Source organism: Ostrea edulis, chromosome 2 (genome assembly GCF_947568905.1).
Source record: "Ostrea edulis chromosome 2, xbOstEdul1.1, whole genome shotgun sequence".
NCBI lineage: Eukaryota > Metazoa > Mollusca > Bivalvia > Ostreida > Ostreidae > Ostrea > Ostrea edulis.
In genome coordinates, this window is record NC_079165.1 from 108373216 (window position 1) to 108400176 (window position 26961).

Here is a 26961-nt window from a genome sequence, read left to right on the forward strand (position 1 = left end):
CCCATGGGCCACATCATTCACCTGAGTCACCTTGGCCCATATCTGAAGACTTTCCATATATATTTGCATGTAAAACTGTAGTCCCTATTATGGCCCAAACTACCCTTTGCAAACTTGAATCTACACTATGTCAGAAAGCTTTAATGTAAATGTCAACTTCTTTGGCCCAATGGTTCTTGAGAAGAAGATTTGTAAAGATTTTTCCTATATTTGTATGTAAAACCTTGACTCCAACCACCCCCCCCCCCTTGTGGCCCCATCCTACCCCTGGGGGCCATGATTTGAACAAACTTGAATCTGCACTATGTCAGAAAGTTTTCATGTAAAAATCAGCTTTTTTGGCTTAGTGGTTCTTGAGAAGAAAATTTTTAAAGATTTTCCCTATATATTTGTATGTAAAACTTTGATCCCGTATTGTGGCCCCATCCTACCCCAGGGGCCCATGATTTGAACAAACTTGAATCTGCATTATGTCAGAAAGCTTTCATGTAAATATCAGCTTTTCTGGCTTAGTGGTTTTTGAGAAGAAGATTTTTAAAGTTTTTCCCTATATATTTGTATGTAAAACTTTGATCCCCCCTTGTGGCCCCATCCTACCACCAGGGGCCATGATTTGTACAAACTTGAATCTGAAATATGTCAGGAAGCTTTCAGGTAAATTTCAGCTCTTTTGGCCCAGTGGTTTTTGAGAAGAAGATTTTTAAATGACCCCACCCTATTTTTACATTTTTGTGATTATCTCCCCTTTGAAAGGGACATGGCCCTTCATTTGAACAAACTTGAAAGCCCTTCACCCAAGGATGCTTTTGGCCACGTTTGGTTGAAATTGGCCCAGTGGTTCTGGAGAAGAAGTCGAAAATGTGAAAAGTTTAACAGACAGACGACGGACAAAATGTGATCAGAAAAGCTCACTTGAGCTTTCAGCTCAGGTGAGCTAAAAATTGCACAATGTTAAAAATGCCTATTCATTGAAACAGATATTTTCCATAAATGTATGTCAGTTGCTATTAAAAATTCATTTTACATTGGGTAATCATGGGGTGTATTTTTTCAGAGTGCAGTGCGAGTTATTTCAATGAATGTTAATCATATCCATTGGATGAAGACATAATTTGGCATTTTTGATAATTTATTGTGTACCTGATAAAAAAGCAGGATTTAAAGAAGTCTAGTGCATGCTCCAATTTTACTTTATCCATCTTCCAACAAATACGCTTCCCCTTTTCCTGAAGTACAACACCTATTTTGAAGAAGAAGAAAATATATAACATATTTCGAAATTAATTACAACTCATCATTTGTTGTCAAACAAAGGGGTCTAAAGACATTGAACAATATTTCTAATATCATTATTGATTTGACCTTTGTCTTGATTTTGTGGCCTCAAATACCATCAAGAGGCTCATGGGTTGCATTGCTCACCCAAGTCATCTTGACCCTGCTGTAGTGATTTTTAAAAGATTTGTTTCCAATCTTTATTCCCATGAAAATTTTTAACCCTATATTGCGACCCAAATCTAGCCCAAAAAGTTGCGATATAGCCTACTTGAATTCACATATGGGGATGCCTCAAAACCAATATGACTAACATGATCTTGCTGTTATTGAGAAAACATCTTTTTTAAAGATCTTCTTTCAAGCATATATGTCCTATAAATGTAAATTATGATTCATTGAGTAACCATAAACCAAGGGTTTATTTTACTGAGGGAACAAACTTCAAATGAACTTAGGAATGTTGGTGTTATGATAGGATTTAGTGTGGCTCTGTGACACTTACACTGTCTTAAACATTTGTTTCAATCAATTTTCTGAATAGTCTAATATAAATTTCCAATTGTGTTTCACACCTACCCCTAGGGCCCAGAATTGAACACACAGAAATTTGAAAACCTGTTCATGCATGCATATTGATATGGCTAGTCTAATCATGGCCATCTGTTATTGAGATGAATATTTTTAAAGATGTTCCATACATATACCCAAATAAAACTTAGATCAATTATTGTGCCATACCCTACTTTCTAGGACCACAATTTGAACAAACTTAAATTGTGCAATATCTGTGAGTTTAACCTGACTACTAGTGATACCTGTCTTTTATGAAGATTTATTTAAAAAAATTCCAGTATACTTAGATCCTCTATGGTGATTGAATCTACACTATGTTAAGGAAGGTCTTTAGGTAAACATTTTAAATTTCATCTATGTGATATGAAATCAGATATGAGATCAGAGACATAGATAACATGTTACTTAGTCATGTAAATATTCCATATTTCTTGATTATCTCCCCTTTGAAAGGAGCATGGCCCTTCATTTAATTTGAACAAGCTTGAATCCCCTTTTCTCAAGGATGATTTTTGCTAGATTGCCTGACAATGGCTCAGTAGTTGTAGAAAAAATTAAATTTTGAAAAGTCTACAAACAGATGGACAGACAGACAAAAGCTCACTAAAATGTTCAACTCAGGTGAGGTAAATAGGATAATATGCTCTGTGGTTTATCAGTATACCAAGTTTGTTGTCAACCAAGCAATTGGTGTGACTGACGGGTGCAAACTTAATTAATATTCCAACTCACATAAACAGGACAATATAACAACCTGAACAATACATATATTACATGTGAATATATACATGTGTATATTTACAATGACAACGGTTTTTCATTTTCATACATGCAAAGCAGATATCATGATGTATACCTTTAATATTGCTACATGACTTTGCATGTATTCAAGTCTGACCAATTCCAGTTCTAATTCTAGGAATCACGTCCATATTCTGTTGTTTGTTGTATGGCAAGCAAGTCATGGAATCTTCTTGGAATTTCAGTGAACAGATTCCTTGTATACTGAAATTTAAGTAAATTTATTTCATTCAATGAAGCTGAACTACCAACTATCAATTTGTGGTGATGGCAATGATGTCGATACCTGCAGAGGTGTCAATAATTCAATTTTCAATCAAGTTCACAAGTTACCAAATTCTGTAGACAACAAGTATAACGGACATTATGATCAAAGAAAAATGGTGATCAGGTAAGCTATACAGACTTTTGGTTAAAAGACCCGTGCTAAATCATTACATCCGATACATTTTTGCTGATAAGAAATATTCATTTGATTAAAAATTATGTTTGAAATTGTTCATTTTATGCAAAATTAACTAAAATAGATTCTTAAGGTCTTCATATTTGATGTGATAAAAATTAGCTAATGAAGAGCACTTTTAAGACTGATTCTATGTAACTATCAAAATTCAGTGGCCACGGTATGTCACAGATTTTTATGAAACTTTGTGTGTAACAATATTATGATAGATATAAAACAAAAAGGGCATGCAAAGGTTTGACTTAGCAACGGTTGCCATGGAAACCGATCCTCTAACAACAGCTGGACAAGATATGCACATATATGTTATATTTTGAATAAACCAAAATTAAACGCTATTGTTTATAAAAACAACAATTGTAAAAATTATTTTGAGCTAGGTTCTAGCTTTTAGAAATTTTTTTGTATTTATTTAATCCTTGAAAGCAATAGAAATAATTATTTTTATGATGTATAAGGGTTTGATATATGTAATTTTTAGAGAGGAATAAAATATATTTGCCCAGTCATTTGGTGTAAACTCACATGCTAGTAAAATGTATTGAATCTTACTTTAAAAAAGTACAGAAACACATTTGTGGAGAAACCAAAGGTAAACACATAAACCAGTAGTTTCCTCTGGTGCACAAACCAAAATACACCAGAAAGAGTTATTGCCCTTTGTAACACTCTCTTGTATTGGAGATATGAACAGCCTTCATTTGTTTTCAGTATGGCAGGAGGTGGAAATTGAGTTTTTATTCAATTTGTTCTTCAGAAGTTTATCAATATCAGATGCTCTTTGTTCACTTAATTCACTACCACGATATTTATCTTCAATTGTGCTAAAGGATTCCGGTTTATTTCATGGAATACAAATCCGTTTGATCTTTGCCATAGTCACCGGACTCTATCATCCAATCGTCTACGTATTCGTAGAAAAAGTAAATGTTGTGTGGAATTTAACGCTTTATTGCATCACATCCGACTAAAAAATGACCAGGGAAACAGAAGGCTGACAGACATATTCATAGAAAAAGCCCTGCCTGTTGCCGTGTTGGAACTTGTATTGACGTAAGTATTCTATTTGATTTAGAATCCAAATTCTAAAGTAAAGGCTGAATAAAATGTATCAGAAAATTTGGCTTTTAGTAAACATATGAGAACCCCAATTTATTTTATACTGCCAGCCAGGCTAGTCAGCTATAGTGGTATACATGTAGACTGAACATTGTAAGTAGTCCTGTCATTTACTGCATGGGTGTACAATATAGAATACTAGTTAAGTATGTCCCCAACCTAACATTCACTCAGGGAGTTTCCTATCACATTTACACAGAGTTCAGGATCTGTAAAAATTGGGGAATACTTATAAAATCATGTTTCATATGGACATTTTCAAAAGGACTAGGCTTAATTTATGTAATCCTAAGTGATGACCCCCCCTCTCTCTCTCTGTCTCTGTCTCTCTCTCTCTCTCTCTCTCTCTCTCTCTCTCTCTCTCTCTCTGACTGTCAAGTTTACAATAAAAACAAACATGCAAATGCCTGTGTGCATTCTAGATAAAGATTGTTAAAATCATATATATTGGTGAGCCAGGCTACTTTCAAGTTTGTTTACCTGTGGTAACCCCCACTAATATGTGATGGTTCTAATCTACAGAAGAAATCACACAAATACTATTATGATTTAAAGTTTTCTCATCTCTGTAATTATGAACTTTAGGACACTTGATTTGGAAAAATTAAATGATGAAAAATTGATGATTTTGAATTGGGTCCTGTAACTGGGCCCTCAAATTTTAATACATGTAGGTCCTGTCAACTGAAGTAAATCAAAAAATATTAAATGTACATTGTAAATATTCAAATACTTTTGAATTCTTACTTTTTCATCCAATAATCACATATTTTGGCCAAAGTACATGACCACTATTTTATGTAATTAATGTGTGCTTTTCTGTGTTTCAGCTGTATGAGCATCATACTGTGCAAATCACCTAAAGATGGAGTTGACCAAGTTGCTGACTTTGAGGAGGTAAATATTCAGCATTAATACATACACATTGAATACATAATTTGAAATTCAAATTTGAATCCCAGTATTATAAATCCTAAAACAAATTAATATATGTGGGGAATGTGGTACATTGGGTTTAGTTTCTTGGTTATAGAGCCTGCATGGAAACTGAATTCTCTAGAATAATCACAGGAGACCATCCATTTTTTATGCGACATGATGACTTGAAACGTTTTCATCACAACTTCCTAAAAAAAATTATTACTTCACTTAATTAGCATACTCAAAAAGACTAGTTGTTTTGTTGTCAATGACGCACATATATATGTACACATGTGTATGAGCTCAGTATCATTTGTAAAAATGATTAATTCTAATTAGGTCAATGTTGAGAATCACTCAAGTGACCTACATGTTGCTATTTGTGTGCGTCAGTCATCATAAGACATTAATTGAACATTAATATTTTTTCTTGATAACCACCCTTCCAATTCTTTTCAAATTTCTTTTAAGCATCTTTGGGACAAGGGGAATTAAGTCCCTTTTAAAACTTTTAAAAATGCTCTATACCAAAATTGAGAATTTTGTTTTAGAACTAGGGTTTGATTTCTTCAATTTTATGGAGAAAACTTTTTCAGATATACACTTCGTTAAATTGTAGAGTTGGGGAAGGGGGGGGGGGAGGGTATAAGTGTATTTGACATTTATTTGTGTCCAAATTATGCAATTAATACTGAGGATTTCAGTAGTAGTCTGTTTTTAAAACAACAGACACCTAGAATTAAGAGCACAATGAAAGCATACATGTGATAAGGAGGGGGGGGGGTGACTTCATAATAATGCCTGAAAATTCTTAACAAGTAAATTTTAACAAAAATTTTACACTAGAGATGCCAATTCAAGATAATTAACATGCTTTGTTTATTGACATCTGGTGTACATTTAGCAACAAGTAGTGTTGTTCATTGTGAAACGATAAATTGATAATGTACATGTATGCGTTGGTTGTACATGTGTTTTAGGCATATCTTATTGCATGTTTTTTTGTGTTTGGTTGTCGAAAATATTGATAGAAATTAATAATGAAGAATTGCTGATATACTAAGGACATCATGATTCTGATCTAAAGAAATTGAGGACTAGTTAATATTTACATACTTTGTTACATCATGACCATACATTGCTTGCAAGAAAAACACACATGGGCCACTTACATGTAATCAGTGACTAAGAAATTTTGTTCAGTTATACTGTTTTCAAGTCATTACACTTAATTCTTTAAAAAAAATCCTTAACTGGCAATTGATTGCAATCAGAAATTGCAAATTTTCTATTTATTCCTTACTTGACACCATCGAATGACAGTAATGTGATGCGCGCTCCCTGTAATCAGGGGGAAATAACTCGTATAGCATTGTGAAAAATGTAGCTCATTGATTGTTCAGATACGTTTGAAATATTTTATGGTTATACAAGATATTTTACAATAACTATTGAAAAAGACTCGAACACAATTTATGTTCATGTTATGCATAAATCTTATTAAATCATTGACTCCGCAAAATATTATGACATCACAGGAGGGTGGAACTACCTTAAATAAAGCTGAATGCTTATGAAGGAAAAACAGAAAGGGGTACCAAAATTGCGAATTTCGAAAACACAGGGTTGTGAATGTGGGTCCAAAAGAGTCATATAGTGTATAACATGGATTTTGTAGCCCTTAGAGCTATAGTGATACTTTGAATTTTTTTTAAATTTGATTAATACTCAAGTAACCAATAAGGTTTGTGGACATCTTGTTAATTTATGAGTATTAACACTATTAATAGCTCTTCAATACAGCATAAACACATGTATACAAACTGTATCAAAACATAACATCCTTTAGGCCAATTCAACTTAATTAGTAAGATTATCATCCTGGGTCACCAAAAAGTATGGGGCAGACTGTGGGAAGATTTTATTTTTTTATTTTTATTTTCTGAGAAATATATTGATGACAAACGAGTTTTTGTCAACAGAAGTGCATAATTTAATGCCAGATATATAAATCTATGTTATTTCACAGATGATTTTTGAGGGGCGGGTGGGCGGGCATGATAATCTATCAACTACGTAATTAATTAAGTGGTAAAATTACTATTCTAGCATCATGAATGATCTTGTACATGTAAATTTAGTTTAATCAAATTGAATTAGGTGTGTACTGTATGAAAATGTGAAAAATAAGATGAACTTTTCAATATTTGTTCAACACATTTTTTAGAACTTGAAGAGCAGAAGATGCATTCCATGACTCTTATGTGATATAGAAGACAAAGAAGAGCTCTTGAGAATGGAAAAAAAACCTGCGAGTTTTACAGTCAATGAACACACCTCACGACACAAGTCCATCCTGATTCAGTATACTATTCTTCTAAGGAAACACCATGACTTAGTTAAGATTAAGTTTTGGTGTCAGAAGACTAATGTAACTAAAACATTGCAAAATTAACCTGCAAGTGTCTTATGTGAGCCTACTGAATAAGGATTCATTACTGAACAGTTGAAGGAAAATCACTATTATAATGATTTTTTTAAAAAGATGATTGTGTTGTTTGGATAACATTGTGATCCATGTTTGTTGAATAAACAACTTTGCAAAAATGAGTTGTTCTGTGTTAATATTATAAATTTACTAATTACTGGTATGTCAACATAGATTACAGTAACACTGAACAAACTTCAATAAATTTTAAAGTTTCATGCAGTTTCTGCAGTAGAAAATGACACCTATTGATTTTCTGGTCCAAAGGTCACTAGGTGCAATACAATACTCTGTACAATTGATGTCTGACCAGTTTCTTCAGAACCCTTTGATTGATAGTGATATTTCATACAGGGGTTGGTCACTGGTAGTATATGACCCCCATTGATTTTCAGGTCAAAAGATTAAAAATAACAGGGGCCTCCGTGGCCGAGTGGTTGGAGCATAGCGTTCAAAATGACACGACCTCAGTCGGCGAGGGTTCGAATCCCGCTCGCGCTGGTATTACGTGAGAAAGTTTCCCAATTTACTTTCGGAAGGTCGGTGGTCTCTCCGCAGGTACATTGTATCTGGGTTCTCACTTTCACCAATAAACACTGGTCACCACCAGAAAACTGAAAAATTGTTGAGTGTGGCGGAAAATATCAATAAATCAATCAATTAAAAATGACTAGGTGCAATGTAGCTAGTACTCTATGCAAAGGTGTCCCCCCAATATCTTGGGCCTGTTGTTCAATTATGATATTTCATATGTTGGTTGGTTATGAATAGTAGATGACCCTAATGATTTCCAGGTCAGAGGTCAACAAATACAAGGCAGTACAATGAACAAGTTATTGGTATCTACCCAATATCTTGAGAAGACTTTTTATAGTTATTGATAATAGTTTACATGACAATACAGTACATGTAATATAGCTCGTTTATGGAAATGATTGCAAAATCTACTTGGTGTTTGGGGAGGGGGGGTCCTACTGGATTACAGTTTATGTTTACATGGGTTTTTTTAATCACTCTAACTAATTTTTATTAATATGTTAAACTTCTCCATGTTTATTTTTGAAATATCAATTGCTCATATTGTTCATTGTAACTGAAAATGGTGTAGGTTGTATTATTTGTCATTAGTATGAATTTTTGGCAAAATGCACAAATCTACAGTTTTCGTACTACAATAGATCAATTGTACTACATTTCACCATTAATCTTTTTATATAAATTAGGAGTCTTTGATATGGACACCCTTTGATGACAGTTGATTATGCTGTATGTATTTTCCAAATTATCTAAATTCATCAACGAAATCCAACAAAAAATCCCGTTTTGGCAAAATGCCCAAATCTACAGTTTTCATGCTACAATAGATCTATTGCACTACGTTTCACCATTAATCTTTTTATATACATTAAGAGTCTTTGATATGGACACCCTTTGATGACAGTTGATTATGCTGTATGTATTTTCCAAATTATCTAAATTCATCAACGAAATTCAACAAAAAATTCCGTTTTGGCAAAATGCCCAAATCTACAGTTTTCGTGCTACAATAGATCTATTGCACTACGTTTCACCATTAATCTTTTTATATACATTAAGAGTCTTTGATATGGACATCCTTTGATGACAGTTGATTATGCTGTATGTATTTTCCAAATTATCTAAATTCATCAACGAAATCCAACAAAAAATCCCGTTTTGGCAAAATGCCCAAATCTACAGTTTTCGTACTACAATAGATCTATTGCACTACGTTTCACCATTAATCTTTTTATATATATTAAGAGTCTTTGATATGGACATTCTTTGATGACAGTTGATTATGCTGTATGTATTTTCCAAATTATCTAAATTCATCAACGAAATCCAACAAAAAATCACTTCTTGGCAAAGTGCCAAATTATAATACATTGGTACAGCGGTCAGTAACACACTCTTTACTATAGGTGGATATAGATATCTTAAATAAGGAGGGAATTTTATGGGGAATCGAGATTTATGGAGAAAATTAGTTGTCTTTTTCAATTTTTTATATACCACAAGGACAAAACATGGGCAAAACGGACTGAATTTTGCAGTTCAATTAGCCCTCATAGACTGCTGTCGGTTTCCATGGCAACGGATGGTAGAAATTCGGTGGTGGGGTTGAAATTATGTAAGATGGTGCAAGTAAAGTTAATACTGTGAAAATCAAAGAAATCTGTGACATTGAGTGGCCAGACCCTATCTGATTTCTTTGATTTTTACATAGAATTGATCTTAATATGTATTTTCAACTATGTGGGTTGTGATTGGATTTTAAAAAATGCACCTATACTGGTTATAAGAAAATTAAAATGATTTTGATATAGAATCAGGTGTCACAAATAGTGTTTCCTATTTTAATTATTATTCCATGGCTAAGAAAATCAAAAATCATTAATTTTGAATTTCCACTGTGATAACATCATGATTAACAACTATGTGGAATCAACATTTGTACTTTTCTCAAAAATCAGATACAAAAAGACTCATGAAAATTCATGAGACTTGTGAATTTTCATGGGATTGAGGCTGCTCATAAACCATGAGTCTGGGGCTTATCTTTAAAAAGCCCTAGTAACAACCCTGATGTGTTATGAAATTTGAACCTGCGGTACATGTGTTAGATTAGAGTTGTGAGGATCAAGATACCCCAACATATCACCATATGGCATATGTCATTGACTTGTCTAAACAATGTGTAACTGTTGACCCACCAGGTTCAGTAATCATGGGGTGGGGGTGGGGTTGTTGAATCATTCATTGAAATAACATGAAAAAAGAGCAATGATTCATTAGTTTCATTTTAGCTGATGTGTTTTGATTTTAGCCTGTGGAAGAAAAAGTTACTTTCAACCACTGGTTGGCAGAGGGAAAACAGAAGTGTTTCTAAAATGGCCTACATTCCCGCAATGTGATTTGTTTAAGGAGCATAAATATCTAGCTACCGATTTCTTATAGTCATTCACATAAATTGTCTTTGAAACTTCTTCACATGGAGTATTTGTCCATAAAGAAATGTTACAAAACGGCATCGTCTGTCTTCAAACCGCCAACTCGTATGACATGTTGTCATGTTTCCCCAAACAATCGTATCTTTAACACTAGAGTTAGCAAAGGGAGATAATAAAATCGTCAATCTGCTAGATCGTACGTAGTTTTTAAAAATCTGTAACTAATTTGTAAACATGTTTCCAAATGATGTTTGTTATTTCTTTTACTGTCCATACTATTGACTTTATGTATCTATTAATCTTTAATGACAGAGTGTCCGATAATTAATTTTTATGACCATTTTCATTAGTGCTCTTTATAAGGAAAACAACGGGAAAATATTTTTGAAACCGAATATCCTTTCAGCCGATTAAAAATCTTAAGAAGGATTCAAGGTGAAATTTTTTATTGGATCAAGTTCAAAACATGATTTTCTTCAAATTAGCCATTTTTCAAAAGATTTTAAATTTATAGCTGTGCCACTTTTTTTTTCATTCTGCATGATTCTTACGTGGACTGCTACTTAACTCCTAACATTGATAAGGTGACAAGCTTAAATTAGTTACATATTATACATAGACAAAAGCTAGAGAGTCCAGATTAGAATAACAAAATACGGAGTGAGTTGTCAAGAGTCTATTATGTGCAGATGTTTTAATCTACCAAATGATGTTGCTGATTATTCAGGGGTGGGTGGGGGACATGTCCCCCAATTTACCTCTCCTGAGCTGAAAGCTCAAGTGAGCTATTCTGATCGCCTTTTGTCTGCCGTCCATTTGTCCGTCTTTTCATATTTCGGGGTGTCAAGCCACTTTTGGTCTAAAACATGTAGGATTATAGGAATTTTTTTGGCAATTTATAGGGCAAATATAGGGATTTTTACATCAGATTTAAAGGAATAAATAGGATTTTTATAAAAGAATTTGTATAAAAGTTTATTGTATCTGCATAAAAATCTATGAAACATAGCATCTCACTGAAGAAGAAATAATATTAAACATAAACAAAGACAAAATCCTTTCAGATGTGGACAGTTTTCTGTGCAATAAACAGTTCTTTTACAGTCATCATAGTGTCGTAATAGTCGAGGAAATACCTGACAAATCCCTCCAGAGATGTCCTTTAGACAGGTTGTGTCCGTAGAAACGTCTGGCAAGATGGCGGGTCAGGATATCAATATATCGTTAGATAGATCGTACGCAGATGAGTCGGGCTGTGGTACCACACTCCTCCCCTCCTTGTAGAGCTGATGATGTTCATTGGCGAATTAATACTATATTAACTTTACAGCTATGTAAAATCCACCCCCACCCCCAAACAGTTCAACAATAGGACATGGAGTATAGTAATAATTGAATTGTCCTCAAGATATGCGAAGACCAATACGTAACAGCAAACATCAGATAACAGAAATCATGCACTTTTCCTAAGTACATATATATGAAAAATGTATGTACAATCCAAAATGAGGTCCACAAAGAATTTTTTTTTTATAACAATAAGAAGACTGGCACTATATATAGTTAGGGGACTCGATGACTATAGATCTCCATGGCATTAGTGTTGGCTATCTTCAACAGAAGGGATGCCGGCATATTCCTTATAAAGGATACTTGCTTGGCCAAGGAGAGAATATTCCAAGGATGATTGAGGCGGCATCCAGGAGCAGGAGGAAGATAGGGGGCATCTGTCTCAAGCAAAAGCTGCTCCGGCGGTATTAACGCTACCATCCTCGGGTCCTGCACGGATTTCATTGTGACCCCAAACTTGACATGGGTCAATTCCCTCTGCCACTGCCGCAGCTCCTCTAACTCGCCAATGAAGCAGTGTCTATGAAAGACATGATCCGACATATCCATCATGTGTATGGTAGCGAGTGTGTGCACTGCTGCTTCACCCGTGCCATTGTCTCGACAGTGTAGTATGACGGGCTTGCCCAAGTCACGAGCCATCAGAAGCATTTCTGCAAGGAAGTCCAACTATTTCCTGAGGCGCTCACGCTGGCAGTCCTGAGGGTTATGGCATGGATTACAGCTGCACTGCGATGTTAGATCTATGCCAATTTCACCAATAGCGCAGCACTGTGGCAAGCTAGCCAATTCAGAGAGCCTTATCAGGATGTCAGGGTGGGCATCACATACAGAGTGAGGGTGGATACCAAAGGAAACCTTCAGGTTAGTGGCCGACGCTATTTGTTGTTCCCAAGCATCCCATTCTCTAGGAAATACATAGTTGGCAATTGCCAAGTTCACATAATCTCTGCCCTGAAGGGCATCTTGCAGATGAGGCCAGTTGAGATAGCTGGAACGTTGAAGAACTTTGTCCAGATGGAAGTGACTGTCCACTAGTGATACCGGCTCTTCAAAAATGATTGGCTTATCTACAGTCATCCCTGTGGTTAGAAGCCTACATTGATGGTTCTTGAACATTTCCTGGCGCTCCGGGGTCTGACCCTTGAGAATAGTGGATATGACCTGCCGATGGAGTACACACACTATGTGGTTTAGAGGGGAAACTATGTACGAGCATGGTTGGCTGTCACTGTAATGAGCGCTGTAGAATGCCATCAGATGATGTTCAGAAACAGTAAATTCCCCACCTGGGATGTTAATTTGAGTTGCCAATAGTTGTAAGAGATCATTTAGATCCTCTGCACGAAACCATTCTCTGAGTAAATGTAATGACCCATTGAACAGCTGGCACCACTCATGTAGGTTATCATCGTCGAAGGACCTCTGCTGTCCCTCATGGGCCATAGTGTGCTTCACTGTCAGGCTAAGGATTGACCCTTCCAATTGTCTACACTCCCAGCAGGAGAGATTACCTATCCAAAACCATGTCAGGTGGCTGCGTAAGACATGCCGTTTCACATGTCCAGACAGGCCTTTGCCATAGACTGGGCAATGGTAGCTCTGGTTATGGGTTGGAGACGTGCCAGAGCATGAAGCCCTAGACACGGACATCCGAGTGCCGGCATCGGATACCACTGCAGAGGCCCTCTTTAGGGAAAAATGCGGCAGATCTGCCGCATTTTTGCGGCAGATCTGCCGCATTGCCCCAGGGAGGCCTTCATGGAGGGGGGTTGGTATTTTTATGGGTATATATCATTAGGGGACCTTCGTCCTCACTCGAAGGGGGGGGGGTCCGATTTTCTCCCCCACCCCTACCCCCGGGGTAGGGCTTTTTTCAGCCCCCTTAAATACATACTAGTTATTATTATTTTTCAACCCAATTTGGTATATGGGGTGACTTGGAGGTGGGCTATCGGACCATCCCCTTGGTTTTTGGAAATTTCCTCTCCTGGACCGGAAATGGTCCGGAGAAAATTGGAAAAAAAAATGCTGCAGATCTGCCGCATTCCCCCTGAGAGGTCTTTATGGAGGGTATTTGGTATTGTTATGGGTATATATCATGAGGGGACCTTACTCCCACCTCGGAGAGGGGGTTTCCATTTATATGCCCCCGCCCCTATCCGGAGTAGACTTAAGAAATGAAAAGTTGACCCCCAAATATCTATGCATATACTTTGACATTAACAGGTGAAATAAGAAATATCCTATTAAAGTAAAAAAAAAACTCTATTTTTCAAGTAATGTAATAGATCTTTATACTATCTTTTTTGGCTTGAAAAGACGAGAATGAATATGTAATCAGATCTGCTGTAGCTTGAATATTGAAAATTCTACCCTTGAAAACTTGATTTTGGACTTAGACTTTTTTCGGCAATTAACTGAAAATGCTTTTTGGGACTCATCATCTTATTGATCAAGCTAGAAATATGAACTTGATATAACCTGTTTCGCCTCATTGAGAGGAAAAAAATGATATAAGAAACATTAAGGTGGGATAATAAATAAGGAAATCAGCCCCCAAAAGCATTTTTTATCACTCGCTGTAAAATGACTAAGTTCAAATTAAAAGAGGTTTAGGGCATAAAATTTTCATTATCCACCCTACATTTATTTTAATTACATATTCTTTCTCGTCTTTTCGAGACGAAGAGAATGATATCAAACTCAATATCATAGCTCAATAAATGAAAATATGACTTCCAATAATCTATTAATTTCCTTATAAGAGTATTAGGCTTATGCCTTATAAGGAAATTAGTAGATTTTTGAAAGCCAAATTTTCATTTATTGAGCTATGACATTGAGCTTTATACCATTTTCTTCGTCTCAATGAGACGAAAAAGAATATGTCATCAAATATTTTTTTCGACCAAAGGGTACCCTCAACTCCAGGCACAGGACATAACCCTAACTCTGCGAGATTTAAAATTAGGTTTAGCCCTCAGTCCTGTATTTGTCATCCAAAAAATATTTTGTTACCATAGTCTTTCTCGGCTTTTTGAGAAGAAAAGAAATATATAATCATATTTTATGTAACATGAACAATACAGATTTTGACCCCAGATAACCTGATTTGGGACTTATACTTTTTCAGACAAATGACTGAAAATGCTTTTGGGGGCTCATCATTATATTTATCAAGCTAGAAATATGAACTTGATATCATCTGGTTCGGCTCATTGAGACGAAAAAAAATGATATAAGAAACATTAAGGTGTGATAATAAATAAGGAAATCAGCCCCAAAAAGCATTTTTTATCACTTGCTGTAAAATGACTAAGTCCAAATTGTAAAAGGTTTAGGGCATAAAATTTTCATTTTTCATCCTACATTTATTTTAATTACATGTTCTTTCTCGTCTTTTTAAGACGAAAAAAAAAATGATATAAAGGACAATGCCATAGCTCAAGTAATAAGATTTTTACTCCCTGAAATACTTTACAGTCCTATTGAGATCATGTCCCTTTTAGGAGGGTAAATAAGAAAGACATATTCATGTCCTAAAACTTTATTATTCAGGATATTTAAAAGATCTTTACATCATTTTCTTCGTTTTGAGGAGACGAGAAGGAATATATAATCATATTTTATGTAACATGAACAATAAAGATTTTGACCCCAGATAACCTGATTTGGGACTTAGACTTTTTCAGACAAATGACTGAAAATGCTTTTGGGGACTCATCATTATATTTATCAAGCTAGAAATATGAACTTGATATCATCTGGTTCGGCTCATTGAGACGAAAAAAAATGATATAAGAAACATTAAGGTGTGATAATAAATAAGGAAATCAGCCCCAAAAAGCATTTTTTATCACTTGCTGTAAAATGACTAAGTCCAAATTGTAAAAGGTTTAGGGCATAAAATTTTCATTTTTCATCCTACATTAATTTTAATTACATGTTCTTTCTCGTCTTTTTAAGACGAAAAAAAAAATGATATAAAGCACAATGCCATAGCTCAAGTAATGCGATTTTTACTCCCTGAAATACTTTACATTCCTATTGAGATCATGTCCCTTTTAGGAGGGTAAATAAGAAAGACATATTCATGTCCTAAAACTTTATTATTCAGGATATTTAAAAGATCTTTACATCATTTTCTTCGTTTTGAGGAGACGAGAAGGAATATATAATCATATTTTATGTAACATGAATGATAAAGATTTTGACCCCAGATAACCTGATTTGGGACTTAGACTTTTTCAGACAAATGACTGAAAATGCTTTTGGGGGCTCATCATTATATTTATCAAGCTAGAAATATGAACTTGATATCATCTGGTTCGCCTCATTGAGACAAAAAAAATGATATAAGAAACATTAAGGTGTGATAATAAATAAGGAAATCAGCCCCAAAAAGCATTTTTTATCACTTGCTGTAAAATGACTAAGTCCAAATTGAAAAAGGTTTAGGGCATAAAATTTTCATTATCCACCCTACATTTATTTTAATTACATGTTCTTTCTCGTCTTTTTAAGACGAAGAAAATGATATAAAGCACAATGTCATAGCTCAAGTAATAAAAATTTTGCCACCTGAAATACTTTACATTCCTATTGAGATTATGTCCCTTTTAGGAGGGTAAATAAGAAAGACATATTCATGTCCTAAAACTTTATTATTCAGGATATTTAAAAGATCTTTACATCATTGTTTTCGTCTTGAAGAGACGAGAAGGAATATATAATCATATTTTATGTAACATGAATAATAAAAATGTTGACCCCTGATAACCTGATTTGGGACTTAGACTTTTTCCGACGAATGACTGAAAATGCTTTTGGGGGCTCATCATTATATTTATCAATCTAGAAATATGAAGCTGGTATCAGCTGCTTCGCCTCATTGAGACGAAAAAGATGATATAAGAAACATTAAGGTGTGACAATAAATAAGGAAATCAGCCCCAAAAAGCATTTTTTATAACTCGTTGTAAAATGAATAAGTCCAAATTGTAAAAGGTTTGAGGCATAAAATTTTCATTATCCACCCTACATATTTTTTAATTACACATTCTTTCTCGTCTCAATGAGACAAAGAAAATGATGTAAAGCACACTGTTGTAGGTCGAGTATAAATGACATGAAGTCCCTGAAGGAAACTAATTTCTACTTGACAAAAAGTCTAAGTCCAATTCCTAAAGTTTTCAGTCAATAACTTTTTTATTTTTGGAGCCACTAAAATTCTACTTACATATTCTTTCTCGTCTCGTCGAGACGAACAATTTAATGTATAGATATCTGGGTTTTGGATCGGAAAACCTGGAGTCGGCCTTCTTTGCGGCAGATCTGCCACATAAAAAAAGGCCGACTCCAGGTTCTCCACACATATTGAGAGCTGGAACTTTTATTTTTAAAGCTATAATTATGATATTGATATCATTTTTCTCGTCTTCTCACGTGGAGTAAAATGATATAAAGAACTTTAAAATACTTTAATAAATAAAAAATTTGATTTTGACAGGGGGATATTCTGCTTGGAACGATAAAAATGACTACCTATTTGCCTGTGAAATTCTTATTTATTGTTCAATTTCCTTGTGTTTGATATCATTGTCTTCGTCTCGTTGAGACGAGAAAAATGGTGTAAGAAACAATGCTGTAGTGTGTATAATAAGACAATCACCCCCTATAAGGATTGCATTTTACTGTCGACAAAAAGTCTAAGTCCAATTCCTAAAGTTTTCAGTCAATAACTTTTTTATTTTTGAAGCCACTAAAATTCTACTTACATATTCTTTCTCGTCTCGTCGAGACAAACAATTTAATGTATAGATATCTGGGTTTTGGATCGGAAACCCTGGAGTCGGCCTTCTTTGCGGCAGATCTGCCACATAAAAAAAAAAGGCCGACTCCAGGTTCTCCACACATATTGAGAGCTGGAACTTTCATTTTTAAAGCTATAATTATGATATTGATATCATTTTTCTCGTCTTCTCACGTGGAGTAAAATGATATAAAGAACTTTAAAATACTTTAATAAATAAAAAATTTGATTTTGACAGGGGGATATTCTGCTTGGAACGATAAAAATGACTACCTATTTGCCTGTGAAATTCTTATTTATTGTTCAATTTCCTTGTGTTTGATATCATTGTCTTTGTCTCGTTGAGACGAGAAAAATGGTATAAGAAACAATGCTGTAGTGTGTATAATAAGACAACCACCCCCTATAAGGATTGCATTTTACTCGTCGACAAAAAGTCTAAGTCCAATTCCTAAAGTTTTCAGTCAATAACTTTTTTATTTTTGAAGCCACTAAAATTCTAATTACATATTCTTTCTCGACTCGTCGAGACGAACAATTTAATGTATAAATATCTGGGTTTTGGATCGGAAAACCTGGAGACGGCCAATTTTTTGTGGCAGAATCTGCCACATAAAAAAACCCGACTCCAGGTTCTCCACACATATTGAGAGCTGGAACTTTTATTTTTAAAGCTATAATTATGATATTGATATCATTTTTCTCGTCTTCTCCCGTGGAGTAAAATGATATAAAGAACTTCAACATACTTTAATAAATAAAAAAAATCGATTTTTGACAGGAGGATATTCTGCTAGGAACGATAAAAATGACTACCTATTTGCCTGTGAAATTCTTATTTATTGTTCAATTTCCTTGTGTTTGATACCATTGTCTTTGTCTCGTTGAGATGAGGAAAATGGTGTAAGAAACAATTTTTATAGAATTTCATGCTATTTCTAACAAAAATATCAGCATTGCTCTATCTAGCTCCGTATAGGCACCCCGGAGCGAATGCGGGACCCCCGCGGACCTGGAAAGCATTTTCCGTATTTTCGGTAGATGCGGCAGATTGGACGGTGATTTCTGCCTCGGAGGGTTAATTAATCGACTTTAATTTATTTTTCCCAAATAGATACATTCTTTTAGAGTATTTTGAGGGGTAGAACATGTCTATACTTACTAGGATAGTCCCCGTAGAGCTAAAATACCGAGGGTTACTCCTTTCATATAGAAATCCGCTTTAGAGTCTTTATAGAGCCGCCCTTTCTATGGCCCTAAAGGGGCTTCGAAAAACAATCCAACATGGTACCCTGCTTAGAATTTCATGCTCTTTCTAACAAAAATATCAGCATTGCTCTATCTAGCTCCGTATGGGCACCCCGGAGCGAATGCAGGACGCCCGCGGACCTGGAAAGCATTTTCCGTATTTTCGGTAGATGCGGCAAATTGGACGGTGATTTCTGCCTCGGAGGGTTAATTAATCGACTTTAATTTATTTTTCCCAAATAGATACATTCTTTTAGAGTATTTTGAGGGGTAGAACATGTCTATACTTACTAGGGTAGTCCCCGTAGAGCTAAAATACCGAGGCCGTCTTTAGGGGAAAATGCGGCAAATCTGCCGCATTTTTGCAGCAGATCTGCCGCATTGCCCCTGGGAGGCCTTCATGGAGGGGGGTTGGTATTGTTATGGGTATATATCATTAGGGGACCTTCGTCCGCATTCGCTCCGGGGTGCCCATACGGAGCTAGATAGAGCAATGCTGATATTTTTGTTAGAAAGAGCATGCAATTCTAAGCAGGGTACCATGTTCGATTGTTTTTTTTGAAGCCCCTTTAGGGCCATAGAAAGGGCGGCTCTATAAAGACTCTAAAGCGGATTTCTATATGAAAGGGGTAGCCCTCGGTATTTTAGCTCTACGGGGACTACCCTAGTAAGTATAGACATGTTCTACCCATCAAAATACTCTAAAAGAATGTATCTGTTTGGGAAAACTAAATTAAAGTCGATTACTTAACTCACCGAGGCAGAAATCACCGTCCAATTTGCCGCATCTACCGAAAATGCGGAAAATGCTTTCCAGGTCCGCGGGGGTCCAGCATTCGCTCCAGGGTGCCTATGCGGAGCTAGATAGAACAATGTTGATATTTTTGTTAGAAAGAGCATGAAATTCTAAGCAGGGTACCATGTTGGATTGTTTTTTTTAATGCCCCTTTAGGGCCATAGAAAGGGCGGCTCTATATAGACTCTAAAGCGGATTTCTATATGAAAGGGGTAGCCCTCGGTATTTTAGCTCTACGGGGACTACCCTAGTAGGTATAGACATGTTCTACCTCTCAAAATACTCTAAAGGAATGTATCTATTTGGGAAAAATAAATTAAAGTCGATTAATTAACCCTCCGAGGCAGAAATCACCGTCCAATTTGCCGCATCTACCGAAAATGCGGAAAATGCTTTCCAGGTTCGCGGGGGTCCTGCATTCGCTCCGGGGTGCCTATACGGAGCTAGATAGAGCAATGCTGATATTTTTGTTAGAAAGAGCATGAAATTCTAAGCAGGGTACCATGTTGGATTGTTTTTTTTATGCCCCTTTAGGGCCATAGAAAGGGCGGCTCTATAAAGACTCTAAAGCGGATTTCTATATGAAAGGGGTAGCCCTCGGTATTTTAGCTCTACGGGGACTACCCTAGTAAGTATAGACATGTTCTACCCATCAAAATACTCTAAAAGAATGTATCTATTTGGGAAAAATAAATTAAAGTCGATTACTTAACTCACCGAGGCAGAAATCACCGTCCAATTTGCCGCATCTACCGAAAATGCGGAAAATGCTTTCCAGGTCCGCGGGGGTCCCGCATTCGCTCCAGGGTGCCTATGCGGAGCTAGATAGAACAATGTTGATATTTTTGTTAGAAAGAGCATGAAATTCTAAGCAGGGTACCATGTTCGATTGTTTTTTTTCCGCCCCTTTAGGGCCACACAAAGGGCGGCTCTATAAAGACTCTAAAGCGGAATTCTATATGAAAGGGGTAGCCCTTTGAGGGCCTTAAGGGGGCTCTCACTAGGTCACCTGTCTTAGCCCTTCCTGTCCCAGACGGAGAATTTGTGCTGGATACTGATGCGTCTGGAGAGGCAATAGGCGCGGAGTTGTCCTAGATTCAAGGCGACCTAGAACGGACTATAGCCTATGGGAGTTTGAGCCTCTCGCACGAGCAACGGAGATATTGTGCGACACGGAAGGCGCTGCTAGCGGTGATCCGCTTTACATGCATATTTAGACACTATCTCTTGGGCCGGAAGTTTGTTGTGAGGACCGACCATCACAGTCTAGTCTGGCTTATGAAATTTAGGTCCTCACAGGATCAGCTGGCTAGGTGACTAGAGGAATTAAACCAGTACCACTTGGAAATCCGACATCGCCCGTGCAAAAAGTACTATATTGCAGATGGCTTGTCCCGCATCCCGATATCATGTTGACCGAGTTCGGATCTCGTCGTGTACCCCAAGGACCTCCCTTGCGGGGGGTTCCCGAAGTGCGTCAAGGTCCACCAGTCCTGGAATGCTTTCGCTGAGGAAGTAGACGATGTGGCCCCACTGGCCCTTCCTAGATCTTGGATCTATTCCCCACCTGGGGATGGCTACGAGGGCGGTCAACCTGGTGCTTGGCCCCACGAAGTGCCTACCCCTGAGCCCTCTACGTCTGTCCCAGACCTCTCAGTCAGCGAGGCCGCTTTTGGACATGTGTCCGGCGCCCTTCTTGGCCGCATTGAACGTGGCCCTCTGCCAGAGTAGAATTTGGAGGATGGCCCAGGGGAGACGGATCATTCCGCACTCAAATTCGACTTAGAAAGCAATTGCGTTCAGTTTGTGTTTTGGGCGCCATACCCGAGCCCCCTTCTGACTCTCAGGACTCGCGTTCCCTGATCGGCTTGACAGCGGAGATGAGCCTACACCAGTCCAGGGACTCTTGACTTCAGCTTGCTGCTTGACTGGTTTAATGGAGAGGTAGACCCGGATGAGGGAAACATTTTCCTGTCGAATAAGGCGGTGGAGCACTATTGGATTAATAAGCAACTCTTCACCTTAGATGATTGCAATGTCCTGTGGAAGATGAAGGGGGAAGGGGTGGGGCAGGATGGTACTCAAGTTAGCTAATGGTGGTCCCTAACAATCTCAGAACAGAAGTCCTGCGTCTATTCCATGACGTTCCAGCCGCTGGGCATCAGGGGATAGACCGTACCAAGGCCCGACTGAGAGACCGCTTCTTCTGGTACAGTATAATGAGAGAGGCTGAGCAGTATGTCAGCTCTTGTGGGCCTTGCAGCCGGAATAAGTGACGACAGCGCCATGCTAGGGCTGAGATGTTGAGGTACTATGCTGGCGCTCCTATGGAGAGGGTACATTTAGATTTTTTGGGCCCTCTGCCAGAAACCCCTAAGGGCAATGTGTATGTTCTGGTCATGGTAGACCAGTTTACTAAGTGGGTCGAGTGCAAGCCGCTCCCCTCCCATACTGCAGAAGTCACAGCGGCTGCAGCTGTGAACAAGTTCTTTGCCCGGTTTGCTTGCCCATTTCAGGTGTTCACTGACCAGGGCCGGAACTTTGAGAGCAAGTTGTTTGTGGCCATCTGTGAACTGTTACAGACCCATAAGGCACGGACCACCCCTATCGCCCCTCGGCTAACGGACAAGTTGAGAGGTACAATCATACCTTGATGGATGCATTCCAATGTTACATTGACAAAGCGCAGGATCATTGGGGTGATCACCTGGCCCAAATCGCTCTCAGCGAACAACAAATATATCGGTTTTACAGTTAACCGACTCATGCTAGGCAGGGAAATCAACATGCCAGCAGACCTGATGTTCCGTACCCCACGAAGAGACCCCCAGTGGATATGGAAGCTTATGTGATGGACTTAGAGCGGGCAACCCAGACAGCCCATCAGATGGCACGTTCCCGCCTACGGACCTCCGAGGAGCGCATGAAGAGGGACTATGACCTCAAGGAGTTCACGTTCCTACGTCCATGCCCTAGACACTGCCACGGTGAAGGGCAGGTGTAGGAAACTATCCCCCTCTTGAACGGGCCCTGGTATTATCCATAAGAAGCTCAGCCCCCACCTTTACAGAGTTAAGACCAAGTCGTCTGTTATGGTGGTAAACCATGACCGCTTAAAGCGATGTATAGACAGGGATAATCCCTTCTGGTTATCCCGCTATCAGGAGAAGTTTAAGACTCCCGGGGAGACCTTGTCAAAGACAACGGGGGAGGGGGAGGTGGTCGTCCTCTTGAAAATGAGCGGGTTTCCTCAAGGCCGTCTCCCGGGTCCCAGAGTCTTAGCCAGTCCCTAAGGGCAAGGGTGGTTCCAAGTCCTAAGCGCCGGCGGCGTGGCAGGCCTCGTAAAATTAAGGATAGTTCCCCAGAGTTTAGTGCTAAGTCCCCTGACCTTGACCCTTCGCCTGATTCAGACATCCACTATGTGTACCACAAACCTGATGATGGGAGGCTCATGATCCAGTGTGTAGGGTGGTATCACGGGTTTGTGTGGGGGTCACCATTGAATTGTCGAGCCTTCACCAGTACATCTGTCCTCCGTGCTCTGGGGCAAGGTGCTGTCAGGTTAGACGGCATTCTTTTGCAATTCGACTGACTCTGACGTGCGCCCGGCGCAAGAATGGCACCAGGAGAGAAGAGTGAGCCGAGGATCCCCTAGCGCAGAAGGGATACGGAGAGAGGCCCAGAGGCCGACTCGGGCGAGCCGATGCGAAGACGTGGTAAGACGAGAGGGTGAAGGCGCATATCCAAGTGCCTGCATGTCGACTGTACCATGCAGACAAGAAAGATGAGGGACCACGCCACCCAGACACACCTCCACCCCGTCTTTAGGCGTGAAGTTCCTGGTGTTCCAGAGGCGAGTCGCCTTCGGATGAGGGTTCTGAACTGGTTGGCGGACCAGATCCTGGGGCCCAACCGTAGTGTTGCCAGTCAGGCGGAATCCGTTGATTCCACTCTGGTGTTCCCGGATCCTAACGACACCTTAACCTCCAATCTTCGAGAGTCTATGGATGCGCTGTGCTGCTTTGAGGGCGTGATACCACCCCTAAGACCTATTGCTTGAGGGGGAACTTCATCCAGCCCTGTTAGTTCACTGGAGAGCGCAGGTGTAGAGTGTTGAGGGACACACGGACATGTGTTTACATATATCCTTGACAATTGCGAGGCGAAATTAATGTGTTGCTAAGAAACAATCAGTTCATTATTCAAAACATGTCCATGCATTGGGATATCTCACATGCAGAATGTCTAGTCTTGTCTATGCCCTTGCTTTATAGCTCATATTGTGAGAACAGAGAAATATCGGGTAGAAGAGGGGTACGTTATAGTTTTCATAGAAATGCAGAAGAAAGTTTGCGTGACTGTACGCTACACCGGTATTGGGCTTATTTCATGATTTTTAGACCTCTAATAATCGCAAACTTTTGATTATAACACAACATAAAGCGCACTACAGATTCATTACATTAAAAATTGTAAACAAGGGCAGCCATTTTGAACTTAGGGTGGCAGGAACGCTATTTTAAAAAATCCTAAAGAATATCGGGACACAGATGTCAAATTAATAATAGTGGTAACCAACTTCTTTGCAAGTATTTTGATGCACCGGACCACTACATCTTGTCCATGAGGGTAAGGATTTTGGAAAAACATTTACCATCACACAAACAATCCAACATTAAGCACCCCTTTTCGTATACAACGAGAAGATCACTGGATCAGGACTCTAGGCACTGCATTTCCATATGGATGCAATGACAATGTGTATGATGTGGGAAATTTGACTAGTCCACAAGGAAATAACGTGAATGTGAGGGGACTCTTTCCCAATAATCAAAGACGGAAACGCAGTCATGGACGTCGTTCATATAAAAGACCAAATATAAATGATGTCACGTTTGATTCACTTTTGCCTTACGTCAACAGACAATTAGGTCCACTTCATATTCGCACAAAATTTTACTCTGTTCCATTGAGAGTTTTACACACGTTATTTGAAGAAGCTATGGCTAGTCTATACTTTGTTTTTTCAACACCTGAATGTAGACTGAACTCTATGATTATAGATGTTCCCAATTACAGAAAGTTTAAACGAGTACCGATCATGGATGATGTTCCTTTCAAATCGTGCCGTCAGTTCCTGATCCTCAAATTTACGAGTAAAGGCATATATGCCGTCATCATAAGCAACATTCTTCGTCATGAAATAGTTCAATCGTGTATTCCAACTTATTTCAAGCTCAATTCTACACCCTGTATTTCCTACAGCTATACTTCTACTATTGCATCCAAACTTCTTAATTATAAACAAACTTTGCAGTGCCTAGATATAGACCATCTTATACGTAATCCACCAATATGTTCTTGTTCTTCATCTTCTTTCAACTATAGTCCAGCTGAACATGTCATTACTGGTGATGTTGATATAGTTGGAAATGAGGACCTCAAATCACTTATTCTAAAAGGTCCTAAATACAGAGAACCTCCGTCTTTTAATTGGCGACAAAACTTCATCTCTAGTATCAATTCTGTCGAAGATCATGAAAGACGATGGGTTAAATATGAAACCTTGATGCACTGTCAGAATGGGTTAAAAGCATAAGAGGAATATCAAAATCCCGCATTCGACATATGAAAACAAAAGTATGTACTATCTATCCTTCTGTGGTTAGTAAACAAGAAGTGATAAAAGCATTAGATAGGTTACATGAGGAAATGTTTTGGTTCCAGCTGACAAAGCTAGAAACAACATTGTCTTTGTTTGTAAGGCTCATTATTACAACTGTATTGTCAACGAAATTGGCATTAATTCCACTTTTGGTAATGGTACTTATACTCCAACTGCCCTTTCAAAAGATGAAATTCTTCAAAACCATGCTTTAGTTTTAGACACGTTTAATATGCCAGTCAATGGGTCGAATGAGTTACCGTACGTATACTGGATTCCTAAACTACATAAAAACCCTTACAAACAAAGATACATAGCTGGATCCAGTAAGTGCTCTACCAAGCCCCTATCTTTGCTCCTCACGAAAATATTAACAGCTGTGAAGGAGAAACTTCAAATTTACTGTGCGACTACATATGCCAGAAGTGGTGTTAATCAAATGTGGATTCTAAAACATTCCAAAGAACTTTTAGTAAAGAAATCGCAGAATTTCCCCCATATCAATAACATTAAAACCTACGACTTTTCAACACTATACACGACCATTCCTCACGATAAATTAAAGACTAGATTTTTTGATATCATAGACAGTTGCTTCTTCAACAAAAATGGAAAACGGAAATATTCATATCTAGTGATCAGTCAATCAAAAACTTACTTTGTTAAACACCACTCTGATTCCATGCACAAGTACTCTGAAGTTGAAATAAAAAAATATGCTAGAGTTCCTCATTGACAATATCTTCGTGATCTTTGGTGATCAGGTCTTCCAACAGTCTGTTGGAATTCCCATGGGCACGAATTTTGCTCCGTTATTAGCTGTTAGCTGACCTGTTTCTATATTCATATGAAGCAGAATTTATTCAAAACCTTCTATATGAGAAAAAAAACATGTCTCGCTGTGGCCTTCAATTCGACATTTCGATACACTGTAAATGTATTACATTTGGTTATTTAGCGCCTTTGGCGGAACGCAGCTTCCGCTAAATCAAGTACATCGCTAAATGCCATCCGTAAATCTAGATGTTTAAAGTAATTCAGGAATGCGCTAAATCAAATCTACGCTAACTTGTTGAAAAAACGATTTCCGCCAAATATCGTACACGCCAAATATAATACGTTTACAGTATCAATGACGTTTTGTCTATTAACAATAATGACTTTCATTCATATGTCGATTTGATATATCCCTGTGACCTCGAAATAAAGGACATCACAGACTCGTTCACTTCTACTTCATACTTAGATATTTTATTGAAAGTAGACATTAACGGTAAACTGACAACTCAGTTGTATGACAAACAGATCAGCTTCTCCATCGTCAACTTCCCATATTTATGTAGCAATATTCTATTATCACCTGTATATGGTGTTTATATATCTCAACTGATTCGATATGAAAGAGCTTGCTCTGCATATAGTCAGTTTTTAAATCGAGGTAAGCTTCTGACAAACAAGTTGATGGTACAGGG

At 37.8% G+C, this 26961-nt stretch overlaps 1 long non-coding RNA gene and 1 pseudogene across 1 annotated transcript; one reads left to right on the forward strand and one right to left on the reverse strand.

The window, feature by feature from the left end:
- Positions 1-3238: 3238 nt before the first annotated feature.
- Positions 3239-7762, forward strand: LOC125648129 (uncharacterized). Its single transcript, XR_007360207.2, has 3 exons — positions 3239-4168; positions 5065-5131; positions 7383-7762. It is a non-coding gene; the product is annotated as an uncharacterized LOC125648129 (long non-coding RNA).
- Positions 7763-12178: 4416 nt separating this feature from the next.
- LOC125664661 (3'-5' ssDNA/RNA exonuclease TatD-like) lies at positions 12179-13222 on the reverse strand (annotated as a pseudogene).
- Positions 13223-26961: the final 13739 nt, after the last annotated feature.